The sequence below is a fragment of the Pseudophryne corroboree genome, chromosome 11 (genome assembly GCF_028390025.1).
Source record: "Pseudophryne corroboree isolate aPseCor3 chromosome 11, aPseCor3.hap2, whole genome shotgun sequence".
Taxonomy (NCBI): domain Eukaryota; kingdom Metazoa; phylum Chordata; class Amphibia; order Anura; family Myobatrachidae; genus Pseudophryne; species Pseudophryne corroboree.
The window spans coordinates 212,654,572-212,670,938 of NC_086454.1; the positions used below are offsets into that span (position 1 = coordinate 212,654,572).

Below are 16,367 nucleotides of genomic sequence, written 5' to 3' on the forward strand. Positions count from 1 at the left end.
GAGTGTCACCCGCCAAGGGGGGTGACACCAAAGTGCCGGCTCTTCTTCAGTGACAGAATATGGGTGTTTCACTGTGACATTACGTGCAACACCCAGTTTCTGTCACTGTGCAGGAGCCAGCACTACTCACACACTAGTCCCCGGGTGCAGCCCCCAACCCCCGGGATACCCGCAGCAACAAAATGGTGATTCAGGCCACGCCCCTACCTATGAGACCATGCCTCCTTTTTACCATTGCCCTGCTTATCTGCGCGCACTGCATTACAATCTCCCTCGCCGCCTCTCTGGGTGTCACCAGTGATAGTGACACCTCTGCCATGCTTGTAGCAGCTGGTCCTAAGATCTACGCCTCCAGCCCTGAGTGTTTTCCCTTGTGACGTGTTGATCATCATAGCGAAGCAGATGCTTACAGAAAACTGCTGGTGCTTAGATTGAAAAGAAAAACATTGACGAACCCATCATTTCAGCGACAGGGTCTGCCACACGACTGACTGAAATGACTGGTTGGTTTGGGCCCCCACCAAAAAAGAATCAATCAATCTCTCCTTGCACAAACTGGCTCTACAGAGGCAAGATGTCCTCCCTTGTGCTGCCTCAGTTGAATCTCCTTTACTTGACAGAGATGTGCCTGAGCAGCGGCCCTCCCCAGCCCTATCCCAAATCATACCTATTTTGCATAATACCATGGTCATGAAGATTGTTCTCCCAGGGTGAGGTTCATTCATTGCATTCTGGGTATGCTGACCCCTGTGATTTCCCCAAATGTGGGAAACTCAATTGCATTATTTGTGGTAGTGGGGGACTGTGTTTGTGCTTTCTTCTGGTCAACTCTGGTAAAAATCAGATTTCTTTGTCTCAGATCTTCCTCTAGCCTTGTTCCTCTTTCGAGAGTTCCCTTGTGCTGCCTCAGTTGGATCTCCTTCACTTGACAGGGGGGTACCCGAGCAGCGACCCTCCCCAGCTCTAGCCCAACTCCTACTTACCTGCCAGGTGAGATACTATGATCATGTAGGTGCTTCTCCCAGGGCAAGGCTCACCCATTGCACTCTGGGTGTGCTGCCCCTGTGATTTCCCCAAATGTTGGAAACTTGACTGCATAATTTGTGTTTCCCCTGGTCGGCTCTCGTATAATTCAGATCTCTTTGTCTCAGGTCTCTCTCCAGCCTAGTTTGCTGTCTGTTTCCACTTCTCTTTTCTTGAGCCGCTCCCTTCTATGCCCTTGCGCACTATCCTGACTTCTCCCGTCTGCTTACTTTGTGCCTTCCAATGCACAATGCGAACTACAGGTAGTGCTGCAGGACCCACACCCTTTAACTTGCCTTACAGAGCAGCTCTGGAGCTGTTACAGTGCCCAGCTGCTGCAGAGAAATCAGCTTGAATGCTTCAGGGGCTGGGGCATTGCCAACATGAGCCCCACACCGAAGGAGGGTGGGGGTGTTTAATGCGAACTAAGGGTCATCCAAGCGCCGCAAAAGGCCGCCATGCCCTGCATACCCCTTTTCTCTTTTCATATGCAGATGAGGGTTCCAGCCAACTTTGGCCCACTGCTTGGATGACATCACCATATGCAAATCCATCTGCTGTAGGCCTTCCCCCAGGAATGCTTGCACTAGTTGTTGCATTTGGTTTGTTGTTTGGGGGTGCTTCAGTATTAGGCAGCCTTCTGCCCTCCCATGTTCATCTGAAAATATGTGTTCTCCCTGCAGTTGTTGTCCCCAGATGAGAGTTCCCTTGTGCTGCCTCAGTTGAATCTCCTTTACTTGACAGAGATGTGCCTGAGCAGCGGCCCTCCCCAGCCCTATCTCAAATCATACTTATTTTGCATAGGAGATACCATGGTCAAGAAGATTGTTCTCCCAGGGTGAGGGTCATTCATTGCATTCTGGGTATGCTGACCCCTGTGATTTCCCCAAATGTGGGAAACTTGGCTGCATTATTTGTAGTAGTGGGGGACTGTGTTTGTGCTTTCCTCTGGTCAGCTCTGGTAAAAGTCAGATTTTTTTGTCTCATTTCTTCCTCTAGCCTTATTCTTCTTTTGAGAGTTCCCTTGTGCTGCCTCAGTTGGATCTCCTTCACTTGACAGAAGGGTGCTTGAGCAGCGACCCTCCCCAGCTATAGCCCAACTCCTACTTACCTGCCAGGTTAGATACTATGATCATGAAGCTGCTTCTCCCAGGGCAAGGCTCACCCATTGCACTCTGGGTGTGCTGCTCCTGCGATTTCCCCAAATGTGGGACACTTGACTGCATAATTTGTGTTTCCCTTGGTCGGCTCTCGTATAATTCAGATCTCTTTGTCTCAGGTCTCTCTCCAGCCTAGTTTGCTGTCTGTTTCCACTTCTCTTTTCTTGAGCCGCTCCCTTCTATGCCCTTGCGCACTATCCTGACTTCTCCCGTCTGCTTACTTTGTGCCTTCCAATGCACAATGCGAACTACAGGTAGTGCTGCAGGACCCACACCCTTTTACTTGCCTTACAGAGCAGCTCTGGAGCTGTTACAGTGCCCAGCTGCTGCAAGAAATCAGCTTGAATGCTTCAGGGGCTGGGGCATTGCCAACATGAGCCCCACACCGAAGGAGGGTGGGGGTGTTTAATGCGAACTAAGGGTCATCCAAGCGCCACAAAAGGCCGCCATGCCCTGCATACCCCTTTTCTCTTTTCATATGCAGATGAGGGTTCCAGCCAACTTTGGCCCACTGCTTGGATGACATCACTGTATGCAAATCCGTCTTCTGCAGACCTTCCCCCAGGAATGCTTGTACTAGTTGTTGCATTTGGTTTGTTGTTTGGGGGTGCTTCAGTATTAGGCAGCCTTCTGCCCTCCCATGTTCATTTGAAAATATGTGTTCTCCCTGCAGTTGTTGTCCCCAGATGAGAGTTCCCTTGTGCTGCCTCAGTTGAATCTCCTTTACTTGACAGAGATATGCCTGAGCAGCGGCCCTCCCCAGCCCTATCCCAAATCATACTTATTTTGCATAGGAGTTACCATGGTCATGAAGATTGTTCTCCCAGGGTGAGGTTCATTCATTGCATTCTGGGTATGCTGACCCCTGTGATTTCCCCAAATGTGGGAAACTCGACTGCATTATTTGTGGTAGTGGGGGACTGTGTTTGTGCTTTCCTCTGGTCAGCTCTGGTAAAAGTCAGATTTCTTTGTCTCAGATCTTCCTCTAGCCTTGTTCTTCTTTCGAGAGTTCCCTTGTGCTGCCTCAGTTGGATCTCCTTCACTTGACAGGGGGGTGCCCGAGCAGCGACCCTCCCCAGCTCTAGCCCAACTCCTACTTACCTGCCAGGTGAGATACTATGATCAGGAAGGTGCTTCTCCCAGGGCAAGGCTCACCCATTGCACTCTGGGTGTGCTGCTCCTGCGATTTCCCCAAATGTGGGACACTTGACTGCATAATTTGTGTTTCCTCTGGTCGGCTCTCGTATAATTCAGATCTCTTTGTCTCAGGTCTCTCTCCAGCCTAGTTTGCTGTCTGTTTCCACTTCTCTTTTCTTGAGCCGCTCCCTTCTATGCCCTTGCGCACTATCCTGACTTCTCCCGTCTGCTTACTTTGTGCCTTCCAACGCACAATGCGAACTACAGGTAGTGCTGCAGGGCCCACACCCTTTTAGTTGCCTTACAGAGCAGCTCTGGAGCTGTTACAGTGCCCAGCTGCTGCAAGAAATCAGTTGGAATGCTTCAGGGGCTGGGGCATTGCCAACATGAGCCCCACACCGAAGGAGGGTGGGGGTGTTTAATGCGAACTAAGGGTCATCCAAGCGCAGCAAAAGGCCGCCATGCCCTGCATACCCCTTTTCTCTTTTCATATGCAGATGAGGGTTCCAGCCAACTTTGGCCCACTGCTTGGATGACATCACTGTATGCAAATCCGTCTTCTGCAGACCTTCCCCCAGGAATGCTTGTACTAGTTGTTGCATTTGGTTTGTTGTTTGGGGGTGCTTCAGTATTAGGCAGCCTTCTGCCCTCCCATGTTCATTTGAAAATATGCGTTCTCCCTGCAGTTGTTGTCCCCAGATGAGAGTTCCCTTGTGCTGCCTCAGTTGAATCTTCTTTACTTGACAGATATATGCCTGAGCAGCGGCCCTCCCCAGCCCTATCCCAAATCATACTTATTTTGCATAGGAGATACCATGGTCATGAAGATTGTTCTCCCAGGGTGAGGTTCATTCATTGCATTCTGGGTATGCTGACCCCTGTGATTTCCCCAAATGTGGGAAACTCGACTGCATTATTTGTGATAGTGGGGGACTGTGTTTGTGCTTTCCTCTGGTCAGCTCTGGTAAAAGTCAGATTTCTTTGTCTCAGATCTTCCTCTAGCCTTGTTCTTCTTTCGAGAGTTCCCTTGTGCTGCCTCAGTTGGATCTCCTTCACTTGACAGGGGGGTGCCCGAGCAGCGACCCTCCCCAGCTCTAGCCCAACTCCTACTTACCTGCCAGGTGAGATACTATGATCAGGAAGTTGCTACTCCCAGTGCAAGGCTCACCCATTGCACTCTGGGTGTGCTGCTCCTGCGATTTCCCCAAATGTGGGAAACTTGACTGCATAATTTGTGTTTCCCCTGGTCGGCTCTCGTATAATTCAGATCTCTTTGTCTCAGGTCTCTCTCCAGCCTAGTTTGCTGTCTGTTTCCACTTCTCTTTTCTTGAGCCGCTCCCTTCTATGCCCTTGCGCACTATCCTGACTTCTCCCGTCTGCTTACTTTGTGCTTTCCAATGCACAATGCAAACTACAGGTAGTGCTGCAGGGCCCACACCCTTTTACTTGCCTTACAGAGCAGCTCTGGGGATGTTACAGTGCCCAGCTGCTGCAAGAAATCAGCTTGAATGCTTCAGGGGCTGGGGCATAGCCAACATGAGCCCCACACCGAAGGAGGGTGGAGGTGTTTAATGCGAACTAGGGGTCATCCAAGCGCCGCAAAAGGCCGCCATGCCCTGCACGCACCTTTTCTCTTTTCATATGCAGACGAGGGTTGAAGCCAACTTTGACCCACTGCTTGGATGGCATTACCATATGCAAATCAATCTGCTGCAGGCCTTCCCCCAGGAATGCTTGCACTAGTTGTTGCATTTGGTTTGTTGTTTGGGGGTGCTTCAGTATTAGGCAGCCTTCTGCCCTCCCATGTTCATCTGAAAATATGTGTTCTCCCTGCAGTTGTTGTCCCCAGATGAGAGTTCCCTTGTGCTGCCTCAGTTGAATCTCCTTTACTTGACAGAGATGTGCCTGAGCAGCGGACCTCCCTAGCCCTATCTCAAATCATACTTATTTTGCATAGGAGATACCATGGTCAAGAAGATTGTTCCCCCAGGGTGAGGGTCATTCATTGCATTCTGGGTATGCTGACCCCTGTGATTTCCCCAAATGTGGGAAACTTGACTGCATTATTTGTAGTAGTGGGGGACTGTGTTTGTGCTTTCCTCTGGTCAGCTCTGGTAAAAGTCAGATTTCTTTGTCTCATTTCTTCCTCTAGCCTTATTCTTCTTTTGAGAGTTCCCTTGTGCTGCCTCAGTTGGATCTCCTTCACTTGACAGAGGGGTGCTTGAGCAGCGACCCTCCCCAGCTATAGCCCAACTCCTACTTACCTGCCAGGTGAGATACTATGATCATGAAGGTGCTTCTCCCAGGGCAAGGCTCACCCATTGCACTCTGGGTGTGCTGCTCCTGCGATTTCCCCAAATGTGGGACACTTGACTGCATAATTTGTGTTTCCCCTGGTCGGCTCTCGTATAATTCAGATCTCTTTGTCTCAGGTCTCTCTCCAGCCTAGTTTGCTGTCTGTTTCCACTTCTCTTTTCTTGAGCCGCTCCCTTCTATGCCCTTGCGCACTATCCTGACTTCTCCCGTCTGCTTACTTTGTGCCTTCCAATGCACAATGCGAACTACAGGTAGTGCTGCAGGACCCACACCCTTTAACTTGCCTTACAGAGCAGCTATGGAGCTGTTACAGTGCCCAGATGCTGCAAGAAATCAGCTTGAATGCTTCAGGGGCTGGGGCATTGCCAACATGAGCCCCACACCGAAGGAGGGTGGGGGTGTTTAATGCGAACTAAGGGTCATCCAAGCGCCGCAAAAGGCCGCCATGCCCTGCATACCCCTTTTCTCTTTTCATATGCAGATGAGGGTTCCAGCCAACTTTGGCCCACTGCTTGGATGACATCACTGTATGCAAATCCGTCTTCTGCAGACCTTCCCCCAGGAATGCTTGTACTAGTTGTTGCATTTGGTTTGTTGTTTGGGGGTGCTTCAGTATTAGGCAGCCTTCTGCCCTCCCATGTTCATTTGAAAATATGTGTTCTCCCTGCAGTTGTTGTCCCCAGATGAGAGTTCCCTTGTGTTGCCTCAGTTGAATCTCCTTTACTTGACAGAGATGTGCCTGAGCAGCGGCCCTCCCCAGCCCTATCCCAAATCATACTTATTTTGCATAGGAGATACCATGGTCATGAAAATTGTTCTCCCAGGGTGAGGTTCATTCATTGCATTCTGGGTATGCTGACCCCTGTGATTTCCCCAAATGTGGGAAACTCGACTGCATTATTTGTGGTAGTGGGGGACTGTGTTTGTGCTTTCCTCTGGTCAGCTCTGGTAAAAGTCAGATTTCTTTGTCTCAGATCTTCCTCTAGCCTTGTTCTTCTTTCGAGAGTTCCCTTGTGCTGCCTCAGTTGGATCTCCTTCACTTGACAGGGGGGTGCCCGAGCAGCGACCCTCCCCAGCTCTAGCCCAACTCCTACTTACCTGCCAGGTGAGATACTATGATCAGGAAGTTGCTACTCCCAGTGCAAGGCTCACCCATTGCACTCTGGGTGTGCTGCTCCTGCGATTTCCCCAAATGTGGGAAACTTGACTGCATAATTTGTGTTTCCCCTGGTCGGCTCTCGTATAATTCAGATCTCTTTGTCTCAGGTCTCTCTCCAGCCTAGTTTGCTGTCTGTTTCCACTTCTCTTTTCTTGAGCCGCTCCCTTCTATGCCCTTGCGCACTATCCTGACTTCTCCCGTCTGCTTACTTTGTGCTTTCCAATGCACAATGCAAACTACAGGTAGTGCTGCAGGGCCCACACCCTTTTACTTGCCTTACAGAGCAGCTCTGGGGATGTTACAGTGCCCAGCTGCTGCAAGAAATCAGCTTGAATGCTTCAGGGGCTGGGGCATAGCCAACATGAGCCCCACACCGAAGGAGGGTGGAGGTGTTTAATGCGAACTAGGGGTCATCCAAGCGCCGCAAAAGGCCGCCATGCCCTGCACGCACCTTTTCTCTTTTCATATGCAGACGAGGGTTGAAGCCAACTTTGACCCACTGCTTGGATGGCATTACCATATGCAAATCAATCTGCTGCAGGCCTTCCCCCAGGAATGCTTGCACTAGTTGTTGCATTTGGTTTGTTGTTTGGGGGTGCTTCAGTATTAGGCAGCCTTCTGCCCTCCCATGTTCATCTGAAAATATGTGTTCTCCCTGCAGTTGTTGTCCCCAGATGAGAGTTCCCTTGTGCTGCCTCAGTTGAATCTCCTTTACTTGACAGAGATGTGCCTGAGCAGCGGACCTCCCTAGCCCTATCTCAAATCATACTTATTTTGCATAGGAGATACCATGGTCAAGAAGATTGTTCCCCCAGGGTGAGGGTCATTCATTGCATTCTGGGTATGCTGACCCCTGTGATTTCCCCAAATGTGGGAAACTTGACTGCATTATTTGTAGTAGTGGGGGACTGTGTTTGTGCTTTCCTCTGGTCAGCTCTGGTAAAAGTCAGATTTCTTTGTCTCATTTCTTCCTCTAGCCTTATTCTTCTTTTGAGAGTTCCCTTGTGCTGCCTCAGTTGGATCTCCTTCACTTGACAGAGGGGTGCTTGAGCAGCGACCCTCCCCAGCTATAGCCCAACTCCTACTTACCTGCCAGGTGAGATACTATGATCATGAAGGTGCTTCTCCCAGGGCAAGGCTCACCCATTGCACTCTGGGTGTGCTGCTCCTGCGATTTCCCCAAATGTGGGACACTTGACTGCATAATTTGTGTTTCCCCTGGTCGGCTCTCGTATAATTCAGATCTCTTTGTCTCAGGTCTCTCTCCAGCCTAGTTTGCTGTCTGTTTCCACTTCTCTTTTCTTGAGCCGCTCCCTTCTATGCCCTTGCGCACTATCCTGACTTCTCCCGTCTGCTTACTTTGTGCCTTCCAATGCACAATGCGAACTACAGGTAGTGCTGCAGGACCCACACCCTTTAACTTGCCTTACAGAGCAGCTATGGAGCTGTTACAGTGCCCAGATGCTGCAAGAAATCAGCTTGAATGCTTCAGGGGCTGGGGCATTGCCAACATGAGCCCCACACCGAAGGAGGGTGGGGGTGTTTAATGCGAACTAAGGGTCATCCAAGCGCCGCAAAAGGCCGCCATGCCCTGCATACCCCTTTTCTCTTTTCATATGCAGATGAGGGTTCCAGCCAACTTTGGCCCACTGCTTGGATGACATCACTGTATGCAAATCCGTCTTCTGCAGACCTTCCCCCAGGAATGCTTGTACTAGTTGTTGCATTTGGTTTGTTGTTTGGGGGTGCTTCAGTATTAGGCAGCCTTCTGCCCTCCCATGTTCATTTGAAAATATGTGTTCTCCCTGCAGTTGTTGTCCCCAGATGAGAGTTCCCTTGTGTTGCCTCAGTTGAATCTCCTTTACTTGACAGAGATGTGCCTGAGCAGCGGCCCTCCCCAGCCCTATCCCAAATCATACTTATTTTGCATAGGAGATACCATGGTCATGAAAATTGTTCTCCCAGGGTGAGGTTCATTCATTGCATTCTGGGTATGCTGACCCCTGTGATTTCCCCAAATGTGGGAAACTCGACTGCATTATTTGTGGTAGTGGGGGACTGTGTTTGTGCTTTCCTCTGGTCAGCTCTGGTAAAAGTCAGATTTCTTTGTCTCAGATCTTCCTCTAGCCTTGTTCTTCTTTCGAGAGTTCCCTTGTGCTGCCTCAGTTGGATCTCCTTCACTTGACAGGGGGGTGCCCGAGCAGCGACCCTCCCCAGCTCTAGCCCAACTCCTACTTACCTGCCAGGTGAGATACTATGATCATGAAGGTGCTTCTCCCAGGGCAAGGCTCACCCATTGCACTCTGGGTGTGCTGCCCCTGTGATTTCCCCAAATGTGGGAAACTTGACTGCATAATTTGTGTTTCCACTGGTCGGCTTTCATATAATTCAGATCTCTTTGTCTAAGGTCTCTCTCCAGCCTAGTTTGCTGTCTGTTTCCACTTCTTTTTTTTTGAGCCCCTCCCTTCTATACCCTTGTGCACTATCCTGACTTCTCCTGTCTGCTTACTTTGTGCCTTCCAATGCACAATGCAAACTACAGGTAGTGCTGCATGGCCCACAACCTGTTACTTGCCTTACAGAGCAGCTCTGGAGCTGTTACAGTGCCAAGCTGCTGCAAGAAATCAGCTTGAATGCTCGGGCATTGCCAACATGAGCCCCACACCGAAGGAGGGTGGGGGTGTTTAATGCGAACTAAGGGTCATCCAAGCGCCGCAAAAGGCCGCCATGCCCTGCATACCCCTTTTCTCTTTTCATATGCAGATGAGGGTTCCAGCCAACTTTGGCCCACTGCTTGGATGACATCACTGTATGCAAATCCGTCTTCTGCAGACCTTCCCCCAGGAATGCTTGTACTAGTTGTTGCATTTGGTTTGTTGTTTGGGGGTGCTTCAGTATTAGGCAGCCTTCTGCCCTCCCATGTTCATTTGAAAATATGTGTTCTCCCTGCAGTTGTTGTCCCCAGATGAGAGTTCCCTTGTGCTGCCTCAGTTGAATCTCCTTTACTTGACAGAGATATGCCTGAGCAGCGGCCCTCCCCAGCCCTATCCCAAATCATACTTATTTTGCATAGGAGATACCATGGTCATGAAGATTGTTCTCCCAGGGTGAGGTTCATTCATTGCATTCTGGGTATGCTGACCCCTGTGATTTCCCCAAATGTGGGAAACTCGACTGCATTATTTGTGGTAGTGGGGGACTGTGTTTGTGCTTTCCTCTGGTCAGCTCTGGTAAAAGTCAGATTTCTTTGTCTCAGATCTTCCTCTAGCCTTGTTCTTCTTTCGAGAGTTCCCTTGTGCTGCCTCAGTTGGATCTCCTTCACTTGACAGGGGGGTGCCCGAGCAGCGACCCTCCCCAGCTCTAGCCCAACTCCTACTTACCTGCCAGGTGAGATACTATGATCATGTAGGTGCTTCTCCCAGGGCAAGGCTCACCCATTGCACTCTGGGTGTGCTGCCCCTTTGAATTCCCCAAATGTGGGAAACTTGACTGCATAATTTGTGTTTCCCCTGGTCGGCTCTCATATAATTCAGATCTCTTTGTCTCAGGTCTCTCTCCAGCCTAGTTTGCTGACTGTTTCCACTTCTCTTTTCTTGAGCCGCTCCCTTCTATGCCCTTGCGCACTACCCTGACTTCTCCCGTCTGCTTACTTTGTGCCTTCCAACGCACAATGCGAACTACAGGTAGTGCTGCAGGGCCCACACCCTTTTAGTTGCCTTACAGAGCAGCTCTGGAGCTGTTACAGTGCCCAGCTGCTGCAAGAAATCAGCTTGAATGCTTCAGGGGCTGGGGCATGGCCAACATGAGCCCCACACCGAAGGAGGGTGGGGGTGTTTAATGCGAACTAGGGGTCATCCAAGCGCAGCAAAAGGCCGCCATGCCCTGCATACCCCTTTTCTCTTTTCATATGCAGATAAGGGTTCCAGCCAACTTTGGCCCACTGCTTGGATGACATCACCGTATGCAATTCCATCTTCTGCAGACCTTCCCCAAGGAATGCTTGTACTAGTTGTTGCATTTGGTTTGTTGTTTGGGGGTGCTTCAGTATTAGGCAGCCTTCTGCCCTCCCATGTTCATCTGAAAATATGTGTTCTCCCTGCAGTTGTTGTCCCCAGATGAGAGTTCCCTTGTGCTGCCTCAGTTGAATCTCCTTTACTTGACAAGGGAGGCATTTTGGATTTTTTCTTTGGGTACCCCTACACCTGATGGTCTGATTGAGAGCATCGAACTGAACAACATTGTCAGTCTCTGAAGATTTTATCTATTGATTTACCTAATATATTATTTATTGAATATCCATTTATTGTATGTTTAATAAATAAACAAAATTATTAGAAGTAGCTATTTTGGGAACAGCATTCCTCTTAGTATGAAACTGTATAATCCTGTTGTGTGTGTTCCTTTAAAGTTCTTTAGTAAAATCCACTAGTAATGATGAACATCAGATTTCTTCCTCCATCCTCTTTTTACACTTTCTCTTGGTTCTATATATATATATTTTTTATTTTTTTATTTTTTTTCCCTCCTTCTCCCAAAAGGCCCCCCTCCCTCCCCCCCCCCCCCTCCCTGTTTTAAATTTTTACATCTTTAAATCTTTAAATCTTCGAATCCTTAAATTGTCTGTTTAATAATTATTCTTTCTTCAATTCTTTTTGTTGTTTAAGCAGCAATGTAATTATTCCAGGGGTTAAAATAATGAAATATAGAAATAATATTAACAAAAATTAAAGGTAAAAATGAATTGATAGAATGATCCCATTAAAAGTAAATAAATAATATGGATGTTAAGCTGAGCGGGTTGGATTCGAACATGGGACTCGCTGCATAGAGTGCAGGTGATGTTTCCCCTGCGCCACAAGAGCTGCTTTAGTAGTGGGTTGGATTTATGTTACCCTAAAAGGTTTTATATAAGTAAATGGGGATCCTTAGTGCTGGGTCTCTGAATTATGTGTATGTGATTATAGAGATGAGGTATTGATTGAAAGATTAGAGGTTAATCTGTATATAGATTATATATTTTCTGTTATTTTTTAAACCACCTTGTTGCTTATTTTATTATTATTTTTAATCACCATGTTGCTTATTTTTATATTATGAAATGCCTTTATATGTGCAATTGCAATTAGAAAGTTGTTCCATATGTGAGTCATTACATGTATGCATCCAATTAGTACATGTATATATCCAATCAACTAATTAGTAATGCTATTGGTCCGGTGCATTTTAAAAAGAGCCTGCTAGGCTGCTGATGTATCCTCTGACGAAACCGCTCTTGGATAACAGCGGAGAAACGCGTAAGGAAGGTGACTACCAGACACTCTGATTGCTGAGATATAAGCCCATTCATGAACGAGCTACATCACGGCGGACGTCTGATGTAAAGACAGCGGTGAAGGGGAAAAAGCAATTTGAGACCGAGCAAAAGGAGGTCTCTACCCCACGGCAGGGAGGAATATCCCGACCGCGAGTGCCAATAAGATCCAGCCACGGTTAACGACTGAGGCAGCATAAGGAAACTCTCATCTGGGGACAACAACTGCAGGGAGAACACATATTTTCAGATGAACATGGGAGGGCAGAAGGCTGCCTAATACTGAAGCACCCCCAAACAACAAACCAAATGCAACAACTAGTGCAAGCATTCCTGGGGGAAGGCCTGCAGCAGATGGATTTGCATATGGTGATGTCATCCAAGCAGTGGGTCAAAGTTGGCGTCAACCCTCGTCTGCATATGAAAAGAGAAAAGGGGCGTGCAGGGCATTACGGCCTTTTGCGGCGCTTGGATGACCCCTAGTTCACATTAAACACCTCCACCCTCCTTCGGTGTGGGGCTCATGTTGGCTATGCCCCAGCCCCTGAAGCATTCAAGCTGATTTCTTGCAGCAGCTGGGCACTGTAACAGCTCCAGAGCTGCTCTGTAAGGCAAGTAAAAGGGCGTGGGCCCTGCAGCACTACCTGTAGTTTGTATTGTGCGTTGGAAGGCACAAAGTAAGCAGACTGGAGAAGTCAGGATAGTGAGCAAGGGCATAGAAGGGAGTGGCTCAAGAAAAGAGAAGTGGAAACAGACAGCAAACTAGGCTGGAGAGAGACCTGAGACAAAGAGATCTATATTATACGAGAGCCGACCAGGGGAAACACAAATTATGCAGTCAAGTGTCCAACATTTGGGGAAACCGCAGGAGCAGCACACCCAGAGTGCAATGGGTGAGCCTTGCCCTGGGAGAAGCACCTTCATGATCATAGTATCTCACCTGGCAGGTAAGTAGGAGTTGGGCTAGAGCTGGGGAGGGTCGCTGCTCGGGCACCCCCCTGTCAAGTGAAGGAGATCCAACTGAGGCAGCACAAGGGAACTCTCGAAAGAAGAACAAGGCTAGAGGAAGATCTGAGATAAAGAAATCTGACTTTTACCAGAGCTGACCAGAGGAAAGCACAAACACAGTACCTCACTACCACAAATAATGCAGTCCAGTTTCCCACATTTGGGGAAATCACAGGGATCAGCATACCCAGAATGCAATGAATGAACCTCACCCTGGGAGAACAATCTTCATGACCATGGTATCTCCTATGCAAAATAAGTATGATTTGAGATAGGGCTGGGGAGGGCTGCTGCTCAGGCACATCTCTGTCAAGAATTTATAAAGTCTATACATATATATAACCAAATGTCAATATATATATATATATATAGAACCCAGCGCTCCTATCAAAACTTATCTATTTCACCAATTTGTTGCTTATTTAATCTTTATACATCTATTAATTTTTACCATATATTATAAAATGCTGCTCCCATAGTTAGTACTGTTCTACCAATAATAAACCAAATTTTAAAGATAATCACACTTGTTATCAAGGGAGCGCAAAAAATAGAATATACAAGCTCTTTATTTAAAAAAAAATATATATAGACAGAAGAAACCCACATTCAACAAAATACAATGGAGTCAACATATATAGGCACCACTATCCATATCTAAATGTAATCAGTATCTATTTCATATTGCCCTTGATGACAACGGAATGTCTATTAAAGTGTCCAAAAAATCCTCCTGGATACAGCTGTTGTAATTAAATCGTTACTTTCCAATTGTAATTGATACATTAAATTCCTTCTTGTGGATGAACAGCAACAGTTGTAACCAACGCCTCTTATTTACTGCAGTTAAAGTTCATATGTAACTCACGTGAGTAATGAAAGAAAATAGGGGGAGAGCGCTGTGATGGTTGGTGAAACACAGCGGTATGCTACAACGTACCCACATTTGCATCCATGCATATATAGATGTAGGTGTGTGTACGTCGGTGTGCGTCCAGGTGTCAACGCGTGTATGTATAGATGCAGGTGTGGGTACGTCTGTGTATGTCCAGGTGTCAGAATGTGTATGTATAGATGCAGGTGTGGGAACGTCAGTGTAGGTTCAGATGTCAGCGCGTGTATGTATAGATGCAGGTGCTTGTATGTCCAGATGTCAGTGCATGTATGTATAGATGCAAGTGTGGGTACGTCGGTGTATGTCCATTTGTCAGCGCGTGTATATATAGATGCAGGTGCTTGTATGTTGGTGTATGTCCAGGTGTCAGCGTGTGTATGTATAGATGCAGGTGTGGGAATGTTAGTGTATGTCCAGGTGTCAGGGTGTGTATGTATGGATATTAGGTGTGGGTACATCAGTGTATGTCCAGGTGTCAGCGCATGTATGTATAGATGCAGGATAATAATCACACAGCGTGCCCCCCACCAACCACAAACCTCCCCCACCCCCCTGTATGACAAACACAGCTAATTACACTTACACACAATAATTTCAGTTTGCGACCAGGAGCCGGCAATGTATGTGCACCCAAATGAAGCCACTGTACATGCCCTGCAGGCTGCTATGTACTGCACAGGTGCAACAAATTTAAATGCCCTATCTTTAAAATGGGGCATATTTTACTAAATTAAAAAAACCTGTAACTTTCTGTAAAACCTTAACCCCAAAAGGCACTACACTAACATAGGGGTGTAGAGTTGGATCTTGATCCAAGGCACCAACAGGCTAAAGCTTTGACTGTTCCCAGGATGCCTTGCACCGCCTCCTCTATAACCCTGCCCAGTGACGTAACTAGACCTTTGTGGTCCCCATAGCAAAATTCTGAATGGGCCCACCAGCACTCAACAAGAATGAGTGGCGTTTGGGGTCAGAAAAGTAGAGGGGAAGGGGTCTGACAGAGTAGGGGGCAGGACATGAATGAATAGAAACTGAGGTGTCCATTATATAAAGAAATATAGGCCCTCATTCCGAGTTGATCGGTCGCAAGGCGAATTTAGCAGAGTTACACACGCTAAGCCGCCGCCTACTGGGAGTGAATCTTAGCTTCTTAAAATTGCGACCGATGTATTCGCAATATTGCGATTACTAACTACTTAGCAGTTTCAGAGTAGCTCCAGACTTACTCTGCCTGTGCGATCAGTTCAGTGCTTGTCGTTCCTGGTTGACGTCACAAACACACCCAGCGTTCGGCCAGGCACTCCCACCGTTTCTCCGGCCACTCCTGCGTTTTTTCCGGAAACGGTAGCGTTTTCAGCCACACGCCCCTGAAACGCCGTGTTTCTGCCCAGTAACACCCATTTCCTGTCAATCACATTACGATCGCCGGAGCGAAGAAAAAGCCGTGAGTAAAAATACTTTCTTCATAGTAAAGTTACTTGGCGCAGTCGCAGTGCGAACATTGCGCATGCGTACTAAGCGGATTTTCACTGCGATGCGAAGAAAAATACTGAGCGATCAACTCGGAATGAGGGCCATAGTATGTGTGTCTGTGTGTATATCACACACACACACATATAAGGGAAATTCAAATGCCCTCAATTATTGCGCCCATTACACTCTGGTTTAGGTGCACAAAGCACCTAAACCTGAATAAAGTAATGGGCGCGATCGTGAAAAGACACCGTTTGGTTGCCCAAATGGGTCTCTTTGCACACATTTCAGCTTGTTTCCCCTGGGGGTAGCGAGCTGAAATAAACATGTCGCACCCGTTGGCAGCAACATTAGAATAGCTGCTGACGGGCACGATTGAGGGAGGAAAGGGACATTTGAATCCAGCCCATAGATGCAATGTGAATATGTAATTTGTACCTTTCTTTCTTAAAATGTATATAGTAGTGTATACACTAGAGGTCTTTCCGAACCCCCTAATCCTAACATTGTAATTTGCTTTAGGGCGCACCTCCAATTAGTCTAGTGTTTCGTATTTTCACATTAAATACTTTCTTGCATTGGTTGGTTAAAGATTAGATCGTATATTTTTCTAGATATAGCTGTGCATAGTCTACAAGGCTACATGCTTCTCCCCTAACTAGAGATGTGCAGCGGGCATTTTTCGTGTTTCATGTTTTGGTTTTGGATTCGGATCCGCAGTTGTGTTTTGGATACGGACGCGTTTTGGCAAAACCACCTTTTGGGTTTTGTATTCGGGTGATTTTTTTTTAAACCCTCAAACAGCTAAAATCATAGAATTTGGGGGTAATTTTGATCCTATAGTATTAAGCTCAATAACCATAATTTCTACTCCTTTCCAGTCTA

The 16,367-nt window shown here is 47.6% G+C and overlaps 18 non-coding genes and 2 pseudogenes across 18 annotated transcripts; 18 read left to right on the plus strand and 2 right to left on the minus strand.

Annotated features, from left to right (window-relative positions):
- Positions 1–663: 663 nt before the first annotated feature.
- Positions 664–823, plus strand: LOC134970781 (U1 spliceosomal RNA). Its single transcript, XR_010190041.1, has one exon. It is a non-coding gene; the product is annotated as a U1 spliceosomal RNA (small nuclear RNA).
- Positions 824–975: 152 nt separating this feature from the next.
- Positions 976–1,138, plus strand: LOC134970993 (U1 spliceosomal RNA). The gene has a single exon (XR_010190173.1). It is a non-coding gene; the product is annotated as a U1 spliceosomal RNA (small nuclear RNA).
- A 672-nt stretch (positions 1,139–1,810) lies between these two features.
- LOC134970713 (U1 spliceosomal RNA) lies at positions 1,811–1,974 on the plus strand. The gene has a single exon (XR_010189986.1). It is a non-coding gene; the product is annotated as a U1 spliceosomal RNA (small nuclear RNA).
- A 152-nt stretch (positions 1,975–2,126) lies between these two features.
- On the plus strand, positions 2,127–2,289 carry LOC134971012 (U1 spliceosomal RNA). The gene has a single exon (XR_010190183.1). It is a non-coding gene; the product is annotated as a U1 spliceosomal RNA (small nuclear RNA).
- A 671-nt stretch (positions 2,290–2,960) lies between these two features.
- On the plus strand, positions 2,961–3,124 carry LOC134970573 (U1 spliceosomal RNA). The gene has a single exon (XR_010189870.1). It is a non-coding gene; the product is annotated as a U1 spliceosomal RNA (small nuclear RNA).
- A 152-nt stretch (positions 3,125–3,276) lies between these two features.
- On the plus strand, positions 3,277–3,439 carry LOC134970798 (U1 spliceosomal RNA). Its single transcript, XR_010190055.1, has one exon. It is a non-coding gene; the product is annotated as a U1 spliceosomal RNA (small nuclear RNA).
- Positions 3,440–4,110: 671 nt separating this feature from the next.
- On the plus strand, positions 4,111–4,274 carry LOC134970548 (U1 spliceosomal RNA). The gene has a single exon (XR_010189850.1). It is a non-coding gene; the product is annotated as a U1 spliceosomal RNA (small nuclear RNA).
- A 152-nt stretch (positions 4,275–4,426) lies between these two features.
- LOC134970994 (U1 spliceosomal RNA) lies at positions 4,427–4,589 on the plus strand. Its single transcript, XR_010190174.1, has one exon. It is a non-coding gene; the product is annotated as a U1 spliceosomal RNA (small nuclear RNA).
- A 671-nt stretch (positions 4,590–5,260) lies between these two features.
- Positions 5,261–5,424, plus strand: LOC134970732 (U1 spliceosomal RNA). The gene has a single exon (XR_010190001.1). It is a non-coding gene; the product is annotated as a U1 spliceosomal RNA (small nuclear RNA).
- A 152-nt stretch (positions 5,425–5,576) lies between these two features.
- On the plus strand, positions 5,577–5,739 carry LOC134970835 (U1 spliceosomal RNA). The gene has a single exon (XR_010190084.1). It is a non-coding gene; the product is annotated as a U1 spliceosomal RNA (small nuclear RNA).
- A 671-nt stretch (positions 5,740–6,410) lies between these two features.
- Positions 6,411–6,574, plus strand: LOC134970569 (U1 spliceosomal RNA). The gene has a single exon (XR_010189867.1). It is a non-coding gene; the product is annotated as a U1 spliceosomal RNA (small nuclear RNA).
- Positions 6,575–6,726: 152 nt separating this feature from the next.
- LOC134970995 (U1 spliceosomal RNA) lies at positions 6,727–6,889 on the plus strand. Its single transcript, XR_010190175.1, has one exon. It is a non-coding gene; the product is annotated as a U1 spliceosomal RNA (small nuclear RNA).
- Positions 6,890–7,560: 671 nt separating this feature from the next.
- LOC134970733 (U1 spliceosomal RNA) lies at positions 7,561–7,724 on the plus strand. Its single transcript, XR_010190002.1, has one exon. It is a non-coding gene; the product is annotated as a U1 spliceosomal RNA (small nuclear RNA).
- Positions 7,725–7,876: 152 nt separating this feature from the next.
- Positions 7,877–8,039, plus strand: LOC134970836 (U1 spliceosomal RNA). The gene has a single exon (XR_010190085.1). It is a non-coding gene; the product is annotated as a U1 spliceosomal RNA (small nuclear RNA).
- A 671-nt stretch (positions 8,040–8,710) lies between these two features.
- On the plus strand, positions 8,711–8,874 carry LOC134970570 (U1 spliceosomal RNA). Its single transcript, XR_010189868.1, has one exon. It is a non-coding gene; the product is annotated as a U1 spliceosomal RNA (small nuclear RNA).
- A 152-nt stretch (positions 8,875–9,026) lies between these two features.
- Positions 9,027–9,189, plus strand: LOC134970838 (U1 spliceosomal RNA). Its single transcript, XR_010190087.1, has one exon. It is a non-coding gene; the product is annotated as a U1 spliceosomal RNA (small nuclear RNA).
- A 662-nt stretch (positions 9,190–9,851) lies between these two features.
- Positions 9,852–10,015, plus strand: LOC134970498 (U1 spliceosomal RNA). The gene has a single exon (XR_010189809.1). It is a non-coding gene; the product is annotated as a U1 spliceosomal RNA (small nuclear RNA).
- A 152-nt stretch (positions 10,016–10,167) lies between these two features.
- LOC134971000 (U1 spliceosomal RNA) lies at positions 10,168–10,309 on the plus strand (annotated as a pseudogene).
- A 2,610-nt stretch (positions 10,310–12,919) lies between these two features.
- LOC134971006 (U1 spliceosomal RNA) lies at positions 12,920–13,061 on the minus strand (annotated as a pseudogene).
- A 152-nt stretch (positions 13,062–13,213) lies between these two features.
- On the minus strand, positions 13,214–13,377 carry LOC134970738 (U1 spliceosomal RNA). Its single transcript, XR_010190006.1, has one exon. It is a non-coding gene; the product is annotated as a U1 spliceosomal RNA (small nuclear RNA).
- Positions 13,378–16,367: the final 2,990 nt, after the last annotated feature.